General features: G+C 38.5%; 1 pseudogene across 1 annotated transcript in view; it reads right to left on the reverse strand.

The window, feature by feature from the left end:
- LOC144365792 (phosphatidylinositol-3,5-bisphosphate 3-phosphatase MTMR3-like) overlaps positions 1 to 24,566 on the reverse strand; it is a 54,879-nt pseudogene that overhangs the window by 17,633 nt on the left and 12,680 nt on the right. Inside the window, exons 5-10 of the transcript XR_013424552.1 lie at positions 23,676 to 23,843; positions 9,719 to 9,815; positions 6,749 to 6,862; positions 2,040 to 2,248; positions 1,226 to 1,357; positions 166 to 277 (exon numbers count right to left, since the gene is read on the reverse strand). The product of XR_013424552.1 is annotated as a phosphatidylinositol-3,5-bisphosphate 3-phosphatase MTMR3-like (transcript). The remainder of the gene's footprint in view (positions 1 to 165; positions 278 to 1,225; positions 1,358 to 2,039; positions 2,249 to 6,748; positions 6,863 to 9,718; positions 9,816 to 23,675; positions 23,844 to 24,566) is intronic.

Below are 24,566 nucleotides of genomic sequence, written 5' to 3' on the forward strand. Positions count from 1 at the left end.
AGGACTGGTTTTTCTTCCATCTCTGCTCTATGCTGCCTTGCTCCTGATGCAGAAAGAATATGTAAAAAGGCTAAAAATGTAACTTAAGTGTACCATGAATCAGGAGAGGATACCTCCAAATTTAATTAACAACAAAAAAAGAGCAATATAAAACTAAAGTCTTACTTTCCAGGATCTGGCGTCTGTGTGCATAGCAACCTCAAAGACTGAAAACTCCTCCGGATAGAATGAATGTTTGCCATCCCCATAAACACAACTTCGCAGTTCGGGTAATAATCTGGAAAGAATAACAATAAACAGAACACAAATATGTTGAATTTAAAGCCTGCATGACCAAATTTAAAATATGCAAATTGGCTATAAAACAAATCTATTGCAGCTGCTAATAAATGAAACTGCAATGTTGTGATGCTTGACAATTAATCCAGTGCTTTATTCAAAGACGCAAACAGCACTTGTATTTTAGCTGTCTTTGTAAAAGAGGTGGAAAAGGAAGGTTAGAGCTGTAAAGAAGGTACAAAAAAATAAAAGCTATTATGTTTTAAAAGAAAGACCTATAAACTTCCATCTCATCTTTACTTCCTGGGCCTCATCTATTTGTGGCTCTGGAATCTCTCTGAAAAGAATCTGGCAGAACAGTGCTTTCATGCATTTAAATTTTACCTTGGTACAACTGCTTCCAATTTCCAGCTCAGGTCACACCTAAATAAGGAGCTTGGTACCTCTTCCTGCACCATCAGCCACAACTGGTACCAAGGAGTCCCTCCTCAGAGAAAGCCACCATTCAAACAGCAAAGGTGTTACAAGTCGGGACAATTTTCACCCCAGGTTTTCTAAGGAAAAAATCCCCACATGGAGTTTTCCAGGAGGCCAGTAAGGAGCATACCCACTGTCAAAGGCAACAAAAAGCTATTAGAAGACTGAGAAATAGAGCCACTAAAGCAGCATCCAAATGTAAACAAGTCTTATGGAAGATTTGCTTTCTTTATCACCTAAAGGTTGGCAGGAAAGGTAGATTATTTGGCTTCACTGCACCTCCTCCTCCATATCTGCTTAGAAAAGAACACACAATTTTAAGAATATAAAGAGAAACTCTGGCTCTCTCAAGAAAGAAGGGGAGAAATATTGCTTGTCACTTATTTCAAATTGAGTACTAAGTCCAGGTTGGGCATGGGCTGGACTCATAAGGAGATAGTATTTGAGGACCATGCACCATCCACCTTACCTGGGCATTTGCAGCCTCCTCCTTTGGCTTGGTTTGCCACAGCTCCTGCATAGGAGCGAGCATCCAAGATCAAAAGCTTCTGCAGTTGGATGGCTAAACTCTCTGCTCCTGAAGCATTTGATAGAGAAGAATCTACCGACATCAGGAAGGGGGGAAGGGTAAAAACTAAATAAACCTATGTCTCTGAGAACTGTGAAAATTAGAACCAGAGACACATGTTGTAGTACCAAAAAACTCAAATGAAACCTCCTAACCAGACCTAGATAGATGAACTACTCTTCTTAGTTTATTTTCTATTTTCTCTTCTTATTAAAAGTTAACAATTCATTTTCCAAAACCAACTTCTGAGGTAAACATGGAGATCCACATAGCCCAACCTCCTATATCTCATTTCTACACCTATAGTCCAAAACTTGGTACCTCCCTACAGGAGTATTGATACACTACAAGTCCCCATCACACTCATACTCCATTCTTGTCATGACAGCCAGGCTTGAAACAAAGAGTCTTCTGGTTCTTGGCCAAGACTCAAGACTCCTCAAATAATCCCATCAAATTCTCTTCCAGAAAGCTCTTCTAAAGAAAAGGCCACTTCGGGCTGGCATTGTAGCACAGTGGCAGAGCGCTTGCCTTGTACATATGAGGCACTGTGTTTGAGCCTCAGCACCACATAAAAATAAATAAAATACAAATATTGTGTCCATCTACAACTAAAAAAATAGAAAGAAAGAAAAAGAAAAAAAGAAAAGGCCACTTCAAGAAAAGTTTCTCATATACTATAAAACTGCTGCTGTGGGTGCAGGTAACACCTTACCAAATGCCACATCGGAAAGGTCTCCCCCATTGGGAAAGTCTTGGGAACTATTCCTAGTTGAAGGCTTGCTGCCACCACTGGATCAGAAATCAGAAGCACAAGCTTTGGCTACTGACTGCACGAGGTGCTCATCATCTGCATTTTGCCAATCCCACCAGCTGACCTCTGGCTGTCCACAGTGGGCAATGACAGCTCCATTGCTCTGGTGCCTGTGCCAGGAACAAGAGAAAACAACTGTATCATCCTAAGGGTACATATTTAGGGAGGCCCATTCAAATGCTCTGCACTCATATAGAGAGTAAGGTAGAGAAGTTTAAGCACATTAATGAACAACCTACTCTAGGTAAGTCCTGAACTGGCTTCAAGTTGTCTCAATATTAAAGAGGGCAAGAAATGTATACACCAACAATAACAACAAAACCTGTATATATCTTTCTCAAGTACCATACCATCACAGAGATCTCTGTAAAGTTACTTACAAAATGAATAGAGAAATATTCATTTAGAGAAAATAAATGAATACTCATAATTTCAATATTTGAATATTGTATTTCTAGGAAATAAGGTAAAAATGATCTACAAATACTACATTAATTTTCTAGTCAATAACTAACTCCACCTTTCTGATATGGTACCTAAATACCCTAGAATAATATATGCTGAACTGGAGGGGAAAATGTGTTGCTTCACTGACTCCCGAGGGTCTACTGCAGCAACTGTGCACTTATGGCCGGCTTGGGCTTCTTTTTTTTTTTAAACCAAAAGATTGAACCTAGGCACGCTTAACCACTGAGCCACATCCCCAGCTGCCCCCTAACAGCACGCTTTTTAAACATTTTATGTAGGGTCTTGCTAAGCTGCTTAGGGCCTCATTAAAGTTGCTGAGCCTTCTTCCCCCGACTCTCCCCGACACACCCCAAACAGATCCTACCTTTGGAACTGAAAACACTTGCCTAGACAAAATCTGAGATTTCATGAGTCAAAAATTGCTCTTATTTAGGCAGATGGCTCAATAAGCCCACTATCCTTCCTCAGGCTCTTAGTAAAAGAACAGCAACCTCAATAAATCATACTCTGACAGATCTTTTTTCCCAAAGCAGAAATCATACTCACGGTCTACTTTAAGATGCTATTAAAACCCAAAGTGTTTTCTAATTAGGCAATTATAGCAATTAAAAGGTTAGAAAAATTATTTAGCACTAAAAAGGAATAAAGTTCTGATACATGCTACATCACTGATGAACCCTGAATATGTTATGCTAAATGAAATAAACTAGACACAAAAGGTCACATATTTTATGAATCCATTTATATTAAAGTATCCAGACTAGGTAGATAAAATAGATTGCTGGTTACCCAGGGGTACGGGCACTGAGGAGGGAACAAGGAATGACTGCTAATGGTACAGAATGTCTCTTCCAGGTGATGAAAATGTACTAAAATTGATTGTAGTGACAGTTGAACAACTCTGAATACAGTATACTAAAAGTCATTAAACTGCACATTTTAAAAGTGTGAATTTTACATGGCATAGCTCAATTAAGCTATTTGTTATTGTTATAAAAGTAATCAGTTGGCAGTATTTCTATCACTTTAATAAAGAGAACGAGGAAAATTATAGAAGTTGAGATAACCAATGGATGAGCCTCACTAAAACACTGAAAGCTTCAATTTTACACAGAAACAACTGTTTTGAAGTATCCCCAATTTATAGGTTAGGCAAGCCCTCTACATGATTAGGAGTTACTAATAATCACCACATGCACAAAGTGGGGAGCTGTGAATCGCACTACAGATGGTGCTCTTTTCACCATCTTGCTATGTTAGAGCAATCTCTGTCTTCAGATATAAATCCAATTAAGTGTTCTCTCATCACAGCAGGAGAAAGCCCCAATCAGGCATTGGTTCAGCATGGTGCTATCAAGTAACTGGCTGCTGGCAACCTCAGGAATCATTACCGCAAAATACAAAATGTAACACACATACATACACACACACACACATATAACATATTTACTGAATTTGGTGTCTGTCATATTCAGAAGCACTCTGCCACCTAGGCTGGTAGAACAGAGAGTGATAGAATGTCCCAAACATACTTCATGTACCCCTTAAAAAAAAAAGCTGCCAACTAACCTAGCAACCCAGTTTGGCACTCAGATAAAAGATATATGTTCTCTAGTTTGAGTCATTTACATCAAATAAGAATATTAGTTGAGATATATATGTAGATATATAATAAATCACTATATAGGTAGTGTGTTTCAAAGAATATGTAATAATTTCTGAAGACATAAGGATTTCTAGTCATTAAACAAAAACTAATGAAATGTGTATCAGGAATTATAAGTTTGCCTTTCTAAAATAAAAAAAAACAGCTAATCCACTTGATTAACTGGTGTATTAAAAATAGATGATTGTGAAAACACCTAGAAACATGAATAATATTAAATGGAAGAATCACATATAAAATTATATATCAATGATTACAAGTAAAGACCATTTTTAATATAGAGTGGGTATAAATATTCCCGTATTATAATAGCTGATGTGGTTATAAATAACTTTTAAAATTTCTTTCATATAAATTTTCTGGATTATGTTTAGTATACTTTCTTAAGTAAATAGTAAAGAATTAGAAGATTTATGATGCTTTAAAATTAACCTTCATCTAATTTTACTGTTTCAACACTAAATATAAAGGAGAAATTACAATTTTATTTTTAAGCAAGATTCCAAAACAGTAGTTTTAATCTAAATTTTGTATTTTATATAATATTCAACATAAGTTAAATTTAAATTAACCATAACAAGTTAACAGAAAAGAAATATCAAAATCTATTGCCAAATAAACAAGGTCATTTCATTAAAAAAAAAAAGATATATGTTCTGGGGCTGGAGTTGTGGCTCAGCAGTAGAGCACTTGCTTACCATGAGCAAGCTGCTATGTTCCATTCTCAGCACCACATAAAAAAAAATAAATAAAATAAAGGTATTGTGTCCAAGTACAACTAAAATATATATTTTCTAAAAAGATATATGTTCTGAGACAGAACAACCAGTTCCAGAAACATTATCTGGCTTTTCAAAAGCTATACCATGAACTTTCATTTGTAATCTTTTGAGAGACTTTCTCTGAAAAACTATAATTAAGAGTTTTCACTTGTATATATACTTTATGGTCTCTACAAAGGGAAAAAAAAGCCCTAGAGTTCATGCCCTCTAGAACAAATTTTAGAAAAGAAAAAAAGGCTTCTTATTTTTATTACACTCTAGTTTTTCTTCAACTAGTATTCTTAGGCTTCTCTGCCAAAAGAGAGATTCAATCACAGCCTTTAACTTAGAAAATGAGAGTACTTCCCCCTTATGTTCAAAGCCAGCAATCCTTGCAAATGCCTGATCTAAAGCAGTTGCTGGCCACAGCAATGGCTGGCTTCTTTCCCCATTCTAATGGGACTGATCATTGATTAAGAGTAATAAATCCCTTCAGTTTTAACTGCTCTCCAATTCTTGTGTCATCCTTACCACTTGAGTGATAGGTAAATTTGGTGACCTACTGTTTTAGGACTGTCTGAAAATAAGAGTGATGAAAACTGAGATTGAAAACTTAATAGGTTCTGCTGATCCATAGCAAAAATCTTTCCATCTGTACTCAGGGTGAGCATCAGAATTTGCCTTCAATGAACTAAATGAAAATCTGGTTATCTCCATAAGATCTCCACAAGAAGAGAAATCACTTCCTACAACCTCAATATTTCAGTGGAATGCCTCCTGGCATCAGAGAGTTTCTAACTAATCCATTGACTTGGACCAATTAGTCTGTAAAGTGGAAAAATGAAATGGAGAATGCTATAGGATGTAATCATTACTTCCTAGAAATTTTAACATGATAGTGTAAAACTGAAATAGTCACTGAATTATAAAAGCAGGGTTCAAGTATACAATCTACAATCTGCTCCAAACATTTCTTAAAGAAGAAGCCCAGTGTTTATAGGCCCTCATTCAGATGTCACAGTACATCTGCAAAGTAAGACCTATCTATCATTTCCCTTCTTCTCATTAGGAAAAGACTGGGGTCAGCTAGGAGACTTACTCAAGGGCACAGCAAAGAATGTCAGAATAGGCTTGACCTCCAGTCTGTGTCTCCAAAACTTGTAATCCATCACCATTCTACCATCTCCTTCTAGAACTTGCACTCCTTGGTTCTCACAGCTTGGATATTTGAAATCTTCAACCAAGTTAAGCCCCACCCTTTTTCTCTAAATGCTCTCTCTCAAAACAAAATTCTTCCTCATGCTAAAGTGTCAATCACAAAGATAATCACAGATGATTCAACACTATCCTCAAGACTCAATTTCTAGGACTCACCTCTGTCAATCTAAAAGCCCTGATAATATCTAAAGATAAATGCAGTACCAGCACATGATCTTCTCACAGAATGAACTAGGAAGGATCTTGAAATGACAAGTCCATCTGCTTTTCTATTAAAATTTTATCATCAGTGTCAACTGAATCACCAGCTAATGCACAGGATGCATTATCAGTGTATTACTAGAAAAGCAGCTTTAGCAATAGGGAAGCACAGACTTGCCTGGAAAGTTCTCTGAACTGTTCCCTCCCTAGATTAGCAACAGCAGAGACAGCACACCACAAGTAACGAACGAGCAGTAGCACCAACCAAAGCTGGGGCTAATCCAGCTTACACTTACCTGTAGACAACGGCAGGGATACATTTCCAGGACCTGAAGCTTGCTACACTTTCAAGCTCTTTATTAGTGATCCAGGCAGGCACTATGAGCTCTTGTGGATAACTATCACATAACCTAATAAGAAACATGAAAAAGGGGATGGGGAAGGGAGGGAAAGACACTAGGTGAGCCAGCACAGAGATTCTGATCATGCTATTACAAAACCACTTAAAAGGCAAGGAGGCATGAGTTGAGTTTTGGTCTCAATAGAATGAAGCACGATAAATGTTTGCTTATATATCTCTTGGATTGTTGCTTTTGATGTTACCTTTGAGAATCTGGCAATCTATCCAAGACAGCAAGATGTAGGGGAGTTTAGGGGCACTCTCCTTATTTATCATAATTCTCTGTTGTAACAAATACATAGGTAATTTCTATCTATACAAGACCCAATTATTGGGGCAGGGGGTTCACCTCTAACAGACTTTTAGTCATTCAGACTTTTGTTAAAGGAAATGTGAAAAAGGATAAAGGTTCACAATTTCAAGTTTCCAAAGACCTTTTATGAGTAATTCATTCTTTGATTTGAACCAAACAGATTGTCCTAATTACAGGTAACAGGAGCAGCCTTGAGTATAAAGAAACAATACCACATGCCAGTGTAGGTGCACACTCACAGTCTCCTTGAGAGCCAAGTTAGTAATGTGAATGAGCTAATAATCATAATGTCTATAAAACACACTTCAGAACAAATTATATTCAAGAAGAAAAAAAATCTTTTTTTTTTTAAAGAGAAGACGTTAGCTGCATGCCAGTCAAGCTGGTGTCACATGAAGCTGTTTTTTTCTGATAGGTTTGTATTTACAGGACAGTCTCTCTCTGTGGGTAACCCAATCTTCCTTTTTAACAGCGAAGCGAAGCTTGCCACAGACTTTAATCCACATCTTAACACACACAAACTCTACCACCTCCATCACCACCACCCTCTACTCTAGACTATTCTATGAATTAGAGGAAGAACTAGAACAATGCACTGGATTGGGAATTGAGGATTTTGATCACTTTGCACCCTTCTCCTTATGATAATCATTTTCTTAATTTCCAGAAGACAAAAATATCATGAATTAAAAAGCCACTAAACTAAGAAAACAGCTATGATCGAGAGCAGTTATACAAACTTTCTAACACCTACCCCATAAATTTAGCCTGGGACACAATGATCATGATTAATATTCTAATCATTAGTTTCATTCCTTTCATTCTGTTTTAAACTCAAGAGATTTGGCTCTCATTCTTCCTTTTATATAACTTTACAATGACCCAAAGACTGATTTTAGAGTGGAACTAGTAGACTCAAAGATAAGAAGTTAATTTTAAAAATCCATATTAGGGATTTTATTTTTAAATAATTAATTTTGTGTGTGTGTGTGTGTGTGTGTGTGTGTGTGTGTGTGTGTGAGAGAGAGAGAGAGAGAGAGAGAGAGAGAGAGAGAGAGAGAGAGAGAGAGAGACCTGCACAATGTATAATGAACCTATTATTTTCCTAATTGACCAATATACAAGCTTTAAAATGCTCACATGCATTCTTGAGCAGTACCCAGGATTGAACTCAGGGGCACTCAACCACTGAGCCCCATCCCCAGCCCTTTTTTCTTTTATTGAGAGACAGGGTTGCTTAGCACCTCACTTTTGCTGAGGCTGGCCTTGAACTCGGCAATCCTCCTGCCTCAGGCTCACAAGCCACTGGGATTGTAGGCATATGCCTCTGTGCCTAGCTTAATTCAGGTTTCTGACTCACCAATTTTTCTGAAAATTATGTTCATGTCCTTTAGGTACTACATTATCCAGAAGTCAGCCCTTAAGCAAGTACTAGCTGCTCACTCTGAGTAAGCAATTCTATTTTAGAAAAGGGGGGTTATAATCAGCAAAGCCTATAGTAATCTCGGGTTCTAAGGCTCTCCCTTCTCCAGTCTTCACTCTCCTTCTCTGCAGTGACTTGTCACTGAGAATAAGTAAAGATATGACAGACAGATCTGCAGACTGTGATTCTTCACAACACCCAGCCTTTTAACTCCATGGGTGAGGTCCACGTTAACAGCTGTATACAGGGGTGGGGTTGTGGCTCAGTGGTAGAGTGCATGTGTAAGACCCTGGGTTCAATCCTCAACACAACATAAAGAGAAATAAATACAGGTATTGTGTCTATCTAGTACTAAAAAATATTTTTTTAAAAAAAGCTATATACAGTAACAAGCTATAGTTTTTTCAATGAAATTCTGTGATGGTCAGACACAAATAGACCAGGAAAATAGCTATCATAAAGTGAGGCAGCTCAAAGAACCAAAGGATGATTAGTGCTGCAAGGAAACTTAAGAAAAGGATATATTAATTTAAATTTTCTAGACAATTTTGTTTTACAGAAACTCAGATAACTGAAATCACAGTAGTTAATTGTCTTCTCCCCACCAAAACACTTACATGTTTCAAGAAAATAAGAAATAGCTAAATATTTAATAATTATTACATGAATATTTAATGGGGAAATGATTATGATTTGAAGTTACTTTTATATCAACACACTAAAAGACCAGAATATTACTTATGTCCATTTCATAAGATTTAGAATGAAATTACAGTCACAAAAACTAGTTTCTGAACGTTTTGTCACTGCTTTTCATTGATCCTAATTCTCATGTGATGCCAAGTGAGGATGAGAATAATGCTTACCTACAGGTACACACAATATGATCTAGACATACATGTGCAAAAAGAACAGAGGCCTGGAGGGATAGAAAGGAAGATTCCTGGATCACTTTCCACTCCAGTGGAAGCAAGAGAATGAAAGGCTCAATGATGATCGTATAGTTAAACTTAATAAATAAAACCATTTCAAAGAAAATTCTGGGTTCAAGTGTTCTTCCACATGAGAATTGGGGTTTCTGAAAAGGTGTTGGTTGTCAAACACAGTTTACAGGGACCCATATAACTCACTTATATTTCTCATTGATGTTAGAAATCCTCCAGTCGTTGTTCATATCAAAACCCATTCACTCCACTTCATTCTTAAACCTTGACGTTACATGATCCCCTAGGGACCACAGACAGCAGAAAGGAAAAAATGAATATCATTTTGCAAAACAGAATAAAATCATGGTTACCTTGTTCCATTACAGTTAAAAATGTTAAAAGACAGGAATTGTATAAATAAGTCCAAGTTAAGATTTTTATAAAGAAAAAGAAAGAAATTTAATTTTGAGCAAGAATTGACTTATGTAATCTCTAATATCAACTATGAGGGCAACAGTACATAGCTCATTTTACAGAGAACAAACAGACTGACATTAATTATGGCTTATCTCTCTGGCCCCAAAGCACATGTTCCTTCTTTTGACCATACTGATCACTTTCATACTTTGACACTCAGAGTGACATAATAAATAAAATTAATTAACAAGATCACCAGGAATAATAATGATCTACAATACTTCGTTTGAAACCTACTGTGTCTCATTTAAGAACTTAAGAATTTTCTGAATTTTAAGATGGTGCATATATTATACTATTAGGTTCATGATCTCAACAGGAGCTAATAAAGCATTGATATTTTTTTTCTTTTTGTATACCAGGGATTGAACTCAGGGGCACTCAACCATTAAGCCACATCCCCAGCCCTATTTTGTGTTTTATTTAGAGAAAGGGTCTCACTGAGTTGCTTAGGGCCTTGCTTTTGCTGAGGCTGGCTTTGAACTTGCAATCCTCCTGCCTCAGCCTCCAGAGATGCTGGGATTATAGCCATGCACCACCATGCCCTGCTGAATTTTTTCCCCCTCAGTGAACTACATGGGTAATTCATACCACATGGGATTAATAAAGCTACAAGTAGTTTCCTGTCAGCTCAGATCAGGTCAGGTCAAGTCATCGAACAGTAAGAGAAGCCTTTTGGTTTTTAGAGACTTTGAGATTACAGAACTACAGTAGTAGTCATGGAATCCCAATTGCCATTACCCAAATGCACCAAGAAACACAATTCTAAACTAAAGTGATTGCTGGGCTCAGTGGCACACATCTGTTATTACAGAAACTTAGGAGGCTAAGACAGGAGGATCCCAAGTTCAAGACCAGCCTCAGCAACTTAGCAAGGCTGTAAGCAACTTAAGGAGACCCTGTCTCAAAATGAAAAACAAAAAAGGCCAGGGGTATAGCTCAATGGTAAAATGCCTCTGGTTTCAATTCCTAGTACCCAAAAATAGGTAAAATCTGGCTACTTTGCCCTGATGAATTTGGCTTTTTTCCTCATATGATAGCAATAAAGGTAAAAATGAACCTAACATAAAAGTCAGTAAGTCTGAAAAATCTTCTTCCATAAAAACACATTTACTAGAGAAATAAAATTATTAAAGCAAAAACAAAAACATTAGCAGACCCCTAACATACACAACCTGGTGTTACAGGTTGTAAAATAAATGCTGGTGAGGGCTGAAAGAAATCACAATGACAAATAAAAGCACAAAACAGACTGCTTTGATGATCAAAGCATAAAGCCTTCCTCTCCCTGGGAGAGGAATTACAGAATAGGAAACAGCAATTACTTGAATGAAGGACAATTCTATAAAACTACTTCCCATTTAAACTGCTTTTCTTGAGCTTAGACTAGGTATTATGTGTTTCCTGAAGGAGAACTATAAAAAGATGATGTTCAGAGATGCAGAGAGAAATAATAGCTGAATCTGCTCCATCTGGAAAAGTTTTAGAAGCAATGTAGTAGGCTTCCAAATAGGAAAAAGAAGCTATCCAAATTGGGTGCCATCTGTCAACAAATTGCAAGGAATATTGACCAGGAAGAACAAAACAGGAAATCTTTCGTTCAAAAATCAAAATCTAAAGGCTGTGAAACTGGCAACTTCCAAATTCAGTAATGAAAGAAAAGATATTCCTCTTTCTTCCTGGTAACAGGTCCAAAATATTGCAAAGGCAAAAATACTTTTATTAAGGATGTATTACATTAATCTCTCCATCTTAGCCAACATAAAGATGTTGTGATTTAAAAACAATCACTGGCAATAACCTACTATAACTACTAGCAACAATTTGCCACATAGAACCAATAGTTAAAGAAGGGCTTAGAATCACCATCCAGAACACAAAATTCTGATCTTCACACAGAAAAATAAATACTGATTAATGACCATAGAAAATTTGTTATTTTATGTTATCCTATAAATCAGTGATCTTCACAAACTTTGAAACTGACTATCATGACCCACAATATGAATTACATTGATGTTTACATCACAACACAGTTTAAAATATTTTTACATTTATATTTTTGAAAGATTTTCACAAACAATACCCTTACCATGTGTGTGATGCATTTTGACATTTCTCATTTTAATTCATTTCTTTACAATTTTATTTCATGACCTATTAGTGAATGCTTTTTAAAAAAAAATCTGGGCTGGGGTTGTGGCTAGTAGCAGAGCACTTGCCTCACACATGTGAGGCACTGGGTTCAATCCGCAGCACCACATAAAAATAAAAAAAAGAAATCAACAGCAGATCTTGTAGACAAGAGTAATTCAGCTTTTGAAATTTATGTTAAATATTCACTATGTTTATTTAGCCAGAAAAGTGAATAAAACATATTATATTCTTCATAAGAATTTCTACCTCAGCATTCCCATGTCTTAATTTATTCAACATTGTATACATTGTAATATCAGAACTTATTTTAAGTACTGTGACCATAAGGTTTTTGTTTGGCTTTATATTTCCATTTCAACTCTTCCTGTCTGCTTCTTTCACTCCCAAATGGGGATCTGTCTCTTGCTAATGCTTAGTACTTCTTATACTACAATAATAGACAATACAACATTTTTCATTTCACTGGAGATAAAACTTATGTTAAAAAATAAGTTCCTGAGGAGGATCCAATATGGCATCTGGCGAGGAAGCAGTGATTCCAATGTCTCCACTTTAACGGGATCAGAAAGACCCATTGGAACAGCTGCAGCCTACCTACGGAGGACCATCTAGCAAAATTCCCTTAAGAGGAGAGCTGCCGAGAACTGGTAGGTTTATTGGAACTGACAGTTTGTCCCAGATAAGTGGATCTTGGCCAGCCACGCTGGCAGAGAGGTCCAGTCCCGCAGCCATCAGCTGCTCCTGCAAGCGGCTCTCCCGGGAGGCCCAGCTCTCAATCTGCGAGCGGCTGCCCCACCCGCCTGGCTCTTAACCACGCAGCCGCAGCTACGGGGCTCTACAGGCGGCCCCATGGCGGGTGCAGAAGTCCAGTCCCACAGCCAGTAGCCGCTTCTGTAAGCGGCCGGCACCCGGAGCGGGCGCGGCCCGCCCCGCCCGAACCGGCAGTCGGCCTCCGCCATCCGGGCTCTCATGGGAGGCCCGGCTCTCGCTCTGCGAGCAGCCGTCACACCCACCCGGCTCTTAACCACGCAGCGGCAGCTACCCGGCTCTACAGGCAGCCCCATATCGGGTGCAGAAGTTCAGTCCCGCAGCCAGCAGCCGCTTCTGCAAGCGGCCGGCACCCGGAGCGGCGCAGCCCACCCCACCTGAACCGGCAGACAGCCCCCGCCATCCAGGCTCTCACGGGAGGCCCGGCTCTCGCTCTGCGAGCGGCCGCCACACCCACCCTGCGAGCGGCTGCCACACCCGCCCGGCTATTAACCAAGCAGCCGCAACTGCCCAGCTCTACAGGTGGCCACCTGGCGGGCGCAGAGGTCCAATCCCGCGGCCACCAGCGGTTTCTGCAAGCGGCGGCGGCCCGGAGCGGAGTGGCTGCCCGAACCAGCAGATGCCCCCACCATCCCGGCTCTCCCGGGAGGCCCTGCTCTCGCTCTGGGAACAGCCATACCGCCCAGAACTTAGCCACGCAGCCGCAGCTGCCCCGCTCTTAAGGCAGCCCCCGGCGGCCCGACTCAGCTAGAAGGGTCCCTGCATGGCCGAGCACATGGCCATGCCCTAGAGGCTCTGCTAACAGCCCCGCCCACCTGGCGAACGGCTCCACCCCCCAAGACGACATGAAGGGAATATAACCAAGCCTTTACGAAATAGCGAACTGGGAACTAAAACCAAAGATCGTGTCAGACTAGAGACAAACCAGTTCCACCCCTCCCTTCGGACACTCCAGCCAGGAGCCAGGGATCCGCCATAGCAGAGAGGGGAAGTCACCAAAGCTCGGCCAAAGAGATTCCTTCCCAGCGGAATCTACTTTAGCAGGTGTGTGACTCCCACCCACATCAGATACAAACAACCGAGAAACTTCAAAATCTCTCCGTGGACGTGGCCGTAAGGGCCAAAGACTCTCGACCCCCAACTCCCCCTACTGCCAGAGACAGGCAGACCTGTGACCCACCAGTGGAACAGGCCTAGAGGCCTGCCAGCATGGTAGACACATCACATCAATTGGAGTAGGGGCAGAGTAGAGCAGCGGCCCGCATCCGGATCAGGCCCAACGACCCGAGGGCATGGTAGTCACTTTACCACAATTGGAGTGGTGGCAGAGCAGAGCCGCCACCCATGCCCGCAGGGAGGGCGTGGTAGTCACTTTACCACAATTGGAGTGGTGGCAGAGCAGAGCCGCCACCCATGCCCGCAGGGTGGGCAGACCTGCGACCGACCAGCAGAGTAGGCCTAGCAGCCCGCCAGCACAGTAGATAGATCACCCCAATTAGAGGAGGAGCACAGCCACTACCCGCCCTACAAGGGAGATTTTTTAACTATACAAGAGCAATATAAATAATTAGGGGGAAAATTTCAAAAAAACAACAGTTTCACCAAGCAGAAAGAAACGCGAGCAGTATGAAAAGACAAGGAAAGAAAGGACCACAAGCAATGCAGGTCAACTCAACTTTAGAAGAGGTAATAGCTGCAACAGATGGAATGTCAGATAAAGAGTTCAGGATATACATGCTTCAGATGATCTGGCGTCTCAAGGAAGACATGAAACAGCAAAATTAGACAATGAAAGATCACATTGACAAGGAACTACATAAACAAATACAGGAAGAAAAAGATCAATTACACAGGGAGATAGAGATAATAAAAAAAAAAACAAATAGAAATCCTAGAAATGCAGGAAGCAATAAACCAACGTAAAAACTCAATTGAGAATACTACCAGCAGAGTAGATTACTTAGAAGATAGAACATCAGACAATGAAGACAAATTATTTCAACTGGAAAAGAACATAGACAGCTCAGCAAGACTGCTAAGAAACCATGAGCAGAACATCCAAGAATTATGGGATAACATAAAAAGACCAAACTTAAGAGTCATTGGGACACAGGAAGGCATAGAGCTCCAAACCAAAGGAATAAACAATATATTCAATGAAATAATATGAGTAAACTTCCCAGACTTGAAGAATGAGACAGAATCCCAAATCCTAGAAGCCTACAGGATGCTGAATGTGCAAAATCATAAGAGATCCACACCTAGACACATTATAATGAAGATGCCCAACATACAGAATAAGAAGAGAATTTTAAAAGCTACAAGAGAAAGGAAGCAGATTACATTTCGGGGTAAACCAATCAGGATAACAGCTGATCTTTCAACACAGACTCTGAAAGCTAGAAGATCCTGGAATAACATATTTCAAACACTGAAAGAAAATGGGTTCCAACCAAGGATCGTGTATCCGGCGAAATTAAGCTTCAGGATGGAAGATGAAATTAAAACCTTCCACAATAAACAAAAGTTAAAAGAATTTGCAGCTAGAAAACCATCTCTTCAAAAAATCATTGGCAAAACATTACAGGAAGAGAAAATGGAAAACAACAATGAAAACCAACAGTGGGAGGTAGGACAGTAAAGGAGGGAAAGTAATCAAAGAGGAAAACAAATCAAGTTTAGTAACATTAATAAACAAATATGGCTGGAAGAACAAACCATATCTCAATAATAACCCTAAATGTCAATGGCTTAAACTCACCAATTAAGAGACACAGGCTTGTTGAATGGATCACAAAACAAGACCCAACAATATGCTGCTTACACGACACTCATTTGATAGGAAAAGATATACATAGACTGAAGGTGAAAGGTTGGGAAAAATCATATTGCTCATATGGACTGCAGAAACAAGCAGGAGTGTCCATATTAATATCAAATAAAGTAGATTTCAAGCCAAAGTTAATCAAAAGGGATAAAGAGTGACACTACATACTGCTCAAGGGAACCATACACCAACAAGACATAACAATCATAAATATATATGCCCCAAACAATGGTGCAGCTATGTTCATCAAGCAAACCGTTCTCAAGTTCAAGAGTCTAATAGACCAACATACAATAATCATGGGAGACTTCAACACACCTCTCTCACCACTGGACAGATCTTCCAAACAAAAGGTAAATAAGGAAACTATAGAACTCAATAACACAATTAATAACCTAGACTTAACTGACATATATAGAATATACCACCCAACATCAAGCAGCTACACTTTTTTCTCAGCAGCACATGGATCCTTCTCAAAAATAGATCATATATTATGTCACAGGGCAACTCTTAGACAATTTAAAGGAGTAGAGATAATACCATGCATCTTATCTGATCATAATGGAATGAAACTGAAAATTAACGATAAAAGAAGGAAGGAAAAATCATGCACCACTTGGAGAATGAACAATAGGTTACTGAATGATCAATGGGTTTTAGAAGACATCAAGGAGGAAATTAAAAACTTTCTTAGAGTTAAATGAAAACTCAGACACAACATATCGGAATCTATGGGACACATTGAAAGCACTTCTAAGAGGAAAATTCATTGCTTGGAGTTCATTCCTTAAAAAAAGGAAAATCCAACAAATAAATGATCTCATACTTCATCTCAAAATCCTAGAAAAAGAAGAGCAAAACTACAGCAAAAGAAGTAGAAGGCAAGAAATAATTAAAATCAGAGCTGAAATTAATGAAATCGAAACAAAAGAAACAATTGAAAAAATTGATAAAACTAAAAGTTGGTTCTTTGAAAAAATAAATAAAATTGACAGACCCTTAGCCATGCTAACAAAGAGAAGAAGAGAGAGAACCCAAATTACTAGCATACGGGATGAAAAAGGTAATATCACAAAAGACACTTCAGAAATACAGAACATAATCAGAAATTATTTTGAATCCTTATACTCCAATAAAATAGAAGATAGTGAAGGCATAGATAAATTTCTTAAGTCTTATGATCTGCCCAGATTGAGTCAGGAGGATATAGACAACCTAAACACACCAATAACAATAGAAGAAATAGAAGAAACCATCAAAAGACTACCAACTAAGAAAAGCCCAGGACCAGATGGGTATACAGCAGAGTTTTACAAAACCTTTAAAGAGGAACTAACACCAATACTTTTCAAGCTATTTCAGGAAATAGAAAAAGAGGGTAAACTTCCAAATTCATTCTATGAGGCCAACATCACCCTGATGCCTAAACCAGACAAAGACACTTCAAAGAAAGAAAACTACAGACCAATATCTCTAATGAACCTAGATGCAAAAATCCTCAATAAAATTCTGGCGAATCAGATTCAAAAACATATCAAAAAAATTGTACACCATGATCAAGTAGGATTCATCCCTGTGATGCAAGGCTGGTTCAATATACGGAAATCAATAAATGTTATTCACCACATCAATAGACTTAAAAATAAGAACTATATGATCATCTCAATAGATGCGGAAAAAGCATTCGACAAAGTACAGCATCCCTTTATGTTCAAAACTCTAGAAAAATTAGGGATAACAGGATCATACCTCAACATAGTAAAAGCAATCTATGATAAGCCACAGGCCAGCATCATTCTGAATGGAGAAAAATTGAAGGCATTCCCTCTAAAATCTGGAATAAGACAGGGATGCCCTCTCTCACCACTTCTGTTCAACATAGTCCTCGAAACACTGGCCAGAGCAATTAGACAGACGAAAGAAATTAAAGGCATAAAAATAGGAAAAAAGAACTTAAATTATCACTATTTGCAGATGACATGATTCTATACCTAGCAGACCCAAAAGGGTCTACAAAGAAACTATTAGAGCTAATAAATGAATTCAGCAAAGTGGCAGGATATAAAATCAACACGCATAAATCAAAGGCATTCCTGTACATCAGCGACAAATCCTCTGAAATGGAAATGAGGACAACTACTCTATTCACAATATCCTCGAAAAAAAATAAAATACTTGGGAATCAACCTAACAAAAGAGGTGAAAGACTTATACAATGAAAACTACAGAACCCTAAAGAGAGATATAGAAGAAGATCTTAGAAGATGGAAAAATATACCCTATTCATGGATAGGCCGAACTAACATCATCAAAATGGCAATATTACCAAAAGTTCTCTATAAGTTCAATGCAATGCCAATCAAAATCCCAACAGCATTTCTTGTAGAAATAGATAAAGCAATCATGAAATTCATATGGAAAAATAAAAGACCCAGAATAGCAAAAACAATGCTAAGCAGGAAGTGTGAATCAGGCGGTATAGCGATACCAGACTTCAAACTATACTACAGAGCAATAGTAACAAAAAAAGTATGGTACTGGTACCAAAACAGGCGGGTGGACCAATGGTACAGAATAGAGGACACAGAAACCAATCCACAAAACTACAACTATGTTATATTTGATAAAGGTGCTAAAAGCATGCAATGGAGGAAGGATAGCATCTTCAACAAATGGTGCTGGGAAAACTGGAAATCCATTTGCATCAAAATGAAACTGAATCCCTATCTCTCGCCATGCACAAAAGTTAACTCAAAATGGATCAAGGAGCTTGATATCAAATCAGAGATACGGTGTCTGATAGAAGAAAAAGTTGGCTATGATCTACATACTGTGGGGTCGGGCTCCAAATTCCTCAATAGGACACCCATAGCGCAAGAGTTAACAACTAGAATTAACAAATGGGACTTACTCAAACTAAAAAGTTTTTTCTCAGCAAAAGAAACAATAAGATAGATTAAACAGGGAGCCTACATCCTGGGAACAAATCTTTACTCCTCACAATTCAGATAGAGCCCTAATATCCAGAGTATACAAAGAACTCAAAAAATTAGACAAAAAGACAACAAATAACCCAGTCAACAAATGGACCAAGGACATGAACAGACACTTCTCAGAGGAGGACATACAATCAATCAATAAGTACATGAAAAAGTGCTCAACATCGCTAGCAGTCAGAGAAATGCAAATCAAAACCACCCTAAGATACCATCTCACTCCAGTAAGATTGGCAGCCATTATGAAGTCAAACAACAACAAGTGCTGGCAAGGATGTGGGGAAAAGGGTACACTGGTTCATTGTTGGTGGGACTGCAAATTGGTGTAGCCAATTTGGAAAGCAGTATGGAGATTTCTTGGAAAGCTGGGAATGGAACCACCATTTGACCCAGCTATTCCCCTTCTCAGTCTATTCCCTAAAGACCTAATAAGAGCATGCTACAGGGATACTGCTACATGAATGTTCATAGCAGCACAATTCACGATAGCAAGATTGTGGAACCAACCTAGATGCCCTTCAATAGATGAATGGATAAAAAAATGTGGCATTTATACACAATGGAGTATTACTCTGCATTAAGAAATGACAAAATCATAGAATTTGGAGGGAAATGGATGGCATTAGAGCAGATTATGCTAAGTGAAGCTAGCCAATCCTTAAAAAACAAATGCCAAATGACTTCTTTGATATAAGGGGAGTAACTAAGGACAGAGTAGGGACGAAGAGCAGGAGAAGAAGATTAACATTAAATAGGGATGAGAGGTGGGAGAGAAAGGGAGAGAGAAGGGAAATTGCATGGAAAGGGAAGGTGATCCTCAGGGTTATACAAAATTGCATACAAGAGGAAGTGAGGGATAAGGGAAGAATAATACAAGTGGAAGAAATGTTTTACAGAAGAGGGGGTCGAGAGAGAAGAGGAGAGAGGAGGGGAGGGGAGGGGAGGGGAGGAGGGATAGTAGAGGATAGGATAGAGAGCAGAATTCATCAGACACTAGAATGGCAATATGTAAATCAATGGAAATGTAACTGATGTAACTGATGTGATTCAGCAATCTGTATACGGGGTAAAAATGGGAGTTCATAACCCTTTTGAATCAAACTGTGAAATATGATATATCAAGATAGATGTAATGTTTTGAACGACCAACAATAAAAAAAAATAAGTTCCCTCTATCATAATCACAGAATCAATCTACATTCAAAAAAAATTCTTCCCCCCAAAATCTAGCTCATTGGATGATTCTAGGTATTAAAACCCACAATGCATGCATGTCAAAGGCCTAGGATAAAAGAGATAGGCTCTTACCCAGCATGTGAGGAAGCAAACCCTACCAGACTCAGAGAAGTAAAAACTATGTCTCCAAATTTTCAAATATGGAGGGAAGAATCACCCTTTTATATGTACAAAGATCCCAGAGAGTCCTCTAGGTACATACTTCCTGGGCTGTATTCAAGCCTGGATAAGACTGAGACTTATATGCTGTTAGTGGAAAAACAAGAGGCACTTAATGGGCATTTCTCACCTGATGCTAAACTAGTAGTTGAACTGCCCAATCATCTGTCAAGACTCTAGACTAATGGTCTAATACAGAGGCATCACCAAGAATCCAGCTGCAGTGAGGAGCAGCTGGTTTTACCTTTAAGCTCCCCATTTCTTGTGTTTCTTTCCTTTTACAGGTTTCACCACTGAACTCCAATAGCAATGCTAAGACTTTTTCCAAAGCTGATTAAGACCTAGAGTTATGGCCACAGTATCGTTGGCTTAACTAAAATTTATAATAGTACTAAGATAATCGTGTGTTTTGGCCATTTTCCTCCTCTCTGATACATTCTATTCTTAACAAGCTAGGTGCAAAGAACTGATAAAAGGCTTTATTAACTGCTGAAAGACTATTACCTCTCAGGCTATGCTTGTGATCTCACATATTGGGGCAGATTATACAAAGGCATCACTTTAAAAAATCTCAAGTGTTGTCTCACCCTTCAGATGACTTCTTAGAATGTGGCTGTCTGGTATGCTCATAAACGGTGAGTAATGAATGCTGCAGCCACAACCAACACTCAACAATAGTGGGTGGGAGACAGGAGAACTAGGTGAACTGGCTTTTAAAAATACCACGAGTATTCTGTTTCTTATTGAAAGCAAATTTTTCTTCTGTAGTCCATAGTGAAAATACACAAAAGGACAAAAGCCATAATACAACACACTAAGGTCTCTAAAATACAATAACATTCCATGTGAGCAGGGGCAGGTTGATTTCAGCATGGACCCTGTGTCTTGGGAAGGAACAAAGTGTAACCTTTACTCAGAGAATCTCCAACATTGGTTTTGACAGCATTACCTTGTAAGTTGCATAACTTTCAAAGAGTCTTCACAAGCATTGCACATAGGAGGCACCCAAAACATTTACTAAACTGAACTCTGTAGCATTAAAAGATTTGCTCTTTAGGACATCCAGCTGAATCAGGACGGACAGGAAGAGTATGAATATCCCAGTTTGAAGAACAAAGGAGACCCAAGTGCAGAAAGGATGAATGACTTATCTGATATTATTTTCAAATAAATAGTATAGGTTTAAATTCAGGTTTTTGAACTCCAAAATCAGAACTTTACCACTTACACATATAATAAGCCTGTGGGAAGACAGAGGACACTGTAGATATCTCTAAGTCCTGATGGCCAAGAAACCAGACATTATCAGGAAGAGAAGAACTTGGGGACCCCTCTTAAGGCAAAGCCACCCATAATTTAAAAGAGTGGGTTCTGACTTAGCACATGTTAGGAATATCCTAAGAGTTGGCTTAAATAGAAAAGAAACTGAAAGTATCAAGGGAAAAAATAAATCTTAAAAAGATGGGGACTTGGGGCTGGGGTTATGGTTCAGTGTAGAGTGTTTGCCTAGCATGTGTGAAGCACTGGGTTCAATTCTCAGAACCACATCTAAATAAATAAACTCAATAAAGGTTCATTGATGACTAAAAAAAATTTTAAATGAGGACTTTTCAGTGAAAGGAAAGGACAGAAGAAAGTAAGCCTTATTGACAAAAGCTGACAATCCCAGATTGGGAAATGTCTCTTTAGAGTTAGGGATCCTAAACAAATCACAATTCTTATATAGCATTATGAAATATGATGCACTCTTAAATTTATAGGAGACAGTGGAAACTAAAAATTTAATAAATAAGAGCCGATTATTAAAAACTCAGAAAACATAACACATAAGATTTGTACAGTTTGTTGCCTGTAAACTTTACCATTAAAATCCTCCAAACTTGAAAAGAGCCATAAACAAATCCAAAAATAAATTTAAAATATGACATCATCTCAAGAAAAATTAAAAAACAGGAAAAAGAGGGGGCACCTATCAATAAAGGAAAGTGAGAAACTTTCAAGGTGGGGACTGTTTCTTGTGAATGACTGGGTTCCACCAGTATAGACAGGCTCAGTAGACTTTGGATTCTGAGGCTGCCCCCGAGGCTCCATGAGGGTAGGTACCTCTGTTCTTCACACTAGGTAGCCACAGCACCCCACACCTTGGCTTTCAATAACCGAGGACTGGTTTTAAGTCCTACCCTGCTTACTGACTTGTAGTAGAACATGGCAACAGGTTTTACCTTTAAGCTCCCCATTTATTGTGTTTCTTTCCTTTTTCTGAGTCTCCATTTCTTTGGCTCCTAAAACAAGGATACCAACCTATTCTGCCTGATTGATGAAGTCATAAGAATCAAGCAAAAGTATATATCAAACATCATTTAAAGTAAGACAAGGCTTATGTTTGTCATAAGCATTTTGATTAAATAGGACAAGAATCTGAACCAAAAGCTTCCCTTCCATCATTGATGGTTCAGGAAACAAAGTAATATAAACATAGCCCCTTTAGCCTCAAATGTTTTAAATAACCAGGGCAGACACTGAAAATTGAAGATTCAGTATTAAAATTTCAGGTTTAAAGAAAAACGTCCCAAAAGTAAGAGAGCTTACAACTTTCCACTGCTTTTAAATTCAAGACACACTGAAGATTTGTTGTTGGACCAGCAAAGTTCCACTTATGGGAGCATAACATTTACAGAAAACTGCATGCAGAGAAATAACATGATCTTGGTCAAAGCCACTTCAGAGGGAGAAAGAAACTGGAAGAGACAAGGACTATATGAGGATTCAGGAAATCTGGGTTTTAGTACTGGCTCAGCGTTTCTGTATTTGTCAGTGAGGAAGACAAATTTGCCTTTCTGGATTTCTTGTTTCTTCATCTTTGGGCAGAAAGGGGTAACTACTGCTAATTTATGCCTTGAAAATTCAATGAGAGCAAAAAGCTATTTTGTATTCCCTATTCTCAAACCTGTGTACCTCTATTCATGCTACTTGCCATCTAATGTTCCCCATTCTCTAATCAATGAGCACCTATTCAACCTTCAAAGCCTACTCAAAAGCCTTTTTTTTTGGACTGGGGATTGAACCCAGAGGTTCTTAACCACTGAGCCACATCCTCAAACCATTTTTATATTTTGTTTAGAGGCAAGATCTCCCTGAGTTCCTTAGGGCCTCACTAAGTTGCTGAGGCTGGCTTTGAACTCATGATCCTCCTGCTTCAGTCACCTGACTCACTAACATTACAGGTGTGTGCTACCTTACCCGGCTCAAAAGTCATTTTAATGTGAAGTCTTCCCAAACTTATGCACAAAACTCACAACTCCCTTCAAATGGGATTCCACAATACCCATGAACCTTATTATAGTTGCTTTTAGGTATAGATCACAATACCAAATCTTTTATTCTTCCCTTCCCCTGACAACAATATGTTCTTAAAAGGATTAGAAGAAAATAGGCACTTGCTATGATCCATAAAATATACATTGATTGGAATATAAGAGTACTAAGACACCCCATTTTGTATTAAGGTTACCTCCAGCCCCATTTTAGAAAGGTTTACCTGGTCTGCACAGGTCTCCATGTTGCTCTTTTTTCACTGGAATAGACCTCCACGCATCAAGCATGGTATGCAAATGAGAAGAGATCTTCTATTTTAGCAGGTGGTGGGATTGCATTGTTCAGTCGCTTAAGCCAATCTTGACACTGTTCAAAGGTTGAGAACTGACACCTTTGTAAAGTCAAACAAGTATGAATATAATCAGATGACATCTGACTATGAAATCTAAGAAAAGGCACCATTTTCTTAGATTATATTATATAAATAGACACTTAGAGAGTGTCTATTTATAGTGAAGTACTAACTGAACAGAAAGCATCAAAGGCAATCATATACATATTCACTACTGTTTACAATAAAAAAAAAACAGTTCCAAAAATTTTTAACCAGCAGTGCAAAATATCAAAAAGATGAGAGCTTGGGGCTGGGATTGTGGTTCAGTGGTAGAGTGCTCACCTCGCACAGGCGGGACCCAGGTTCGATCCTAGCACCACATAGAAATAAAGGCATTGTGTTGTGTCCATCTACACCTAATAAATAAATAAATATTTAAAAAAGACGAGAGCTGGACATTGGAAAATCTGATAATCTAATGAAACCTCTCCTTATAATGATTAATTATAATAATTAAAATAAAATTGCAGTTATTGTCTTTCAGAATGAGATTTTATTCTACTTCTTCAATCAGTATTATGGTTGTCCCTTTCAAGAAATATAGTTAGAAGAGTCCTTTTAGTTTTGTTATGACATTTTAGGCTAAGGTTAAAAAAAAACACAAATACTACTTTTAGCCAGCTAGGGAGTAATCAAAATTTGTCTATTTAGCAATGAGGACAAATCAGCATATCTGGATACAAATAAGACAGATTACATTGAAATTTTCAGCTGTGAACA

Source organism: Ictidomys tridecemlineatus, chromosome 8 (genome assembly GCF_052094955.1).
Source record: "Ictidomys tridecemlineatus isolate mIctTri1 chromosome 8, mIctTri1.hap1, whole genome shotgun sequence".
NCBI classification, from domain to species: Eukaryota; Metazoa; Chordata; class Mammalia; order Rodentia; family Sciuridae; genus Ictidomys; species Ictidomys tridecemlineatus.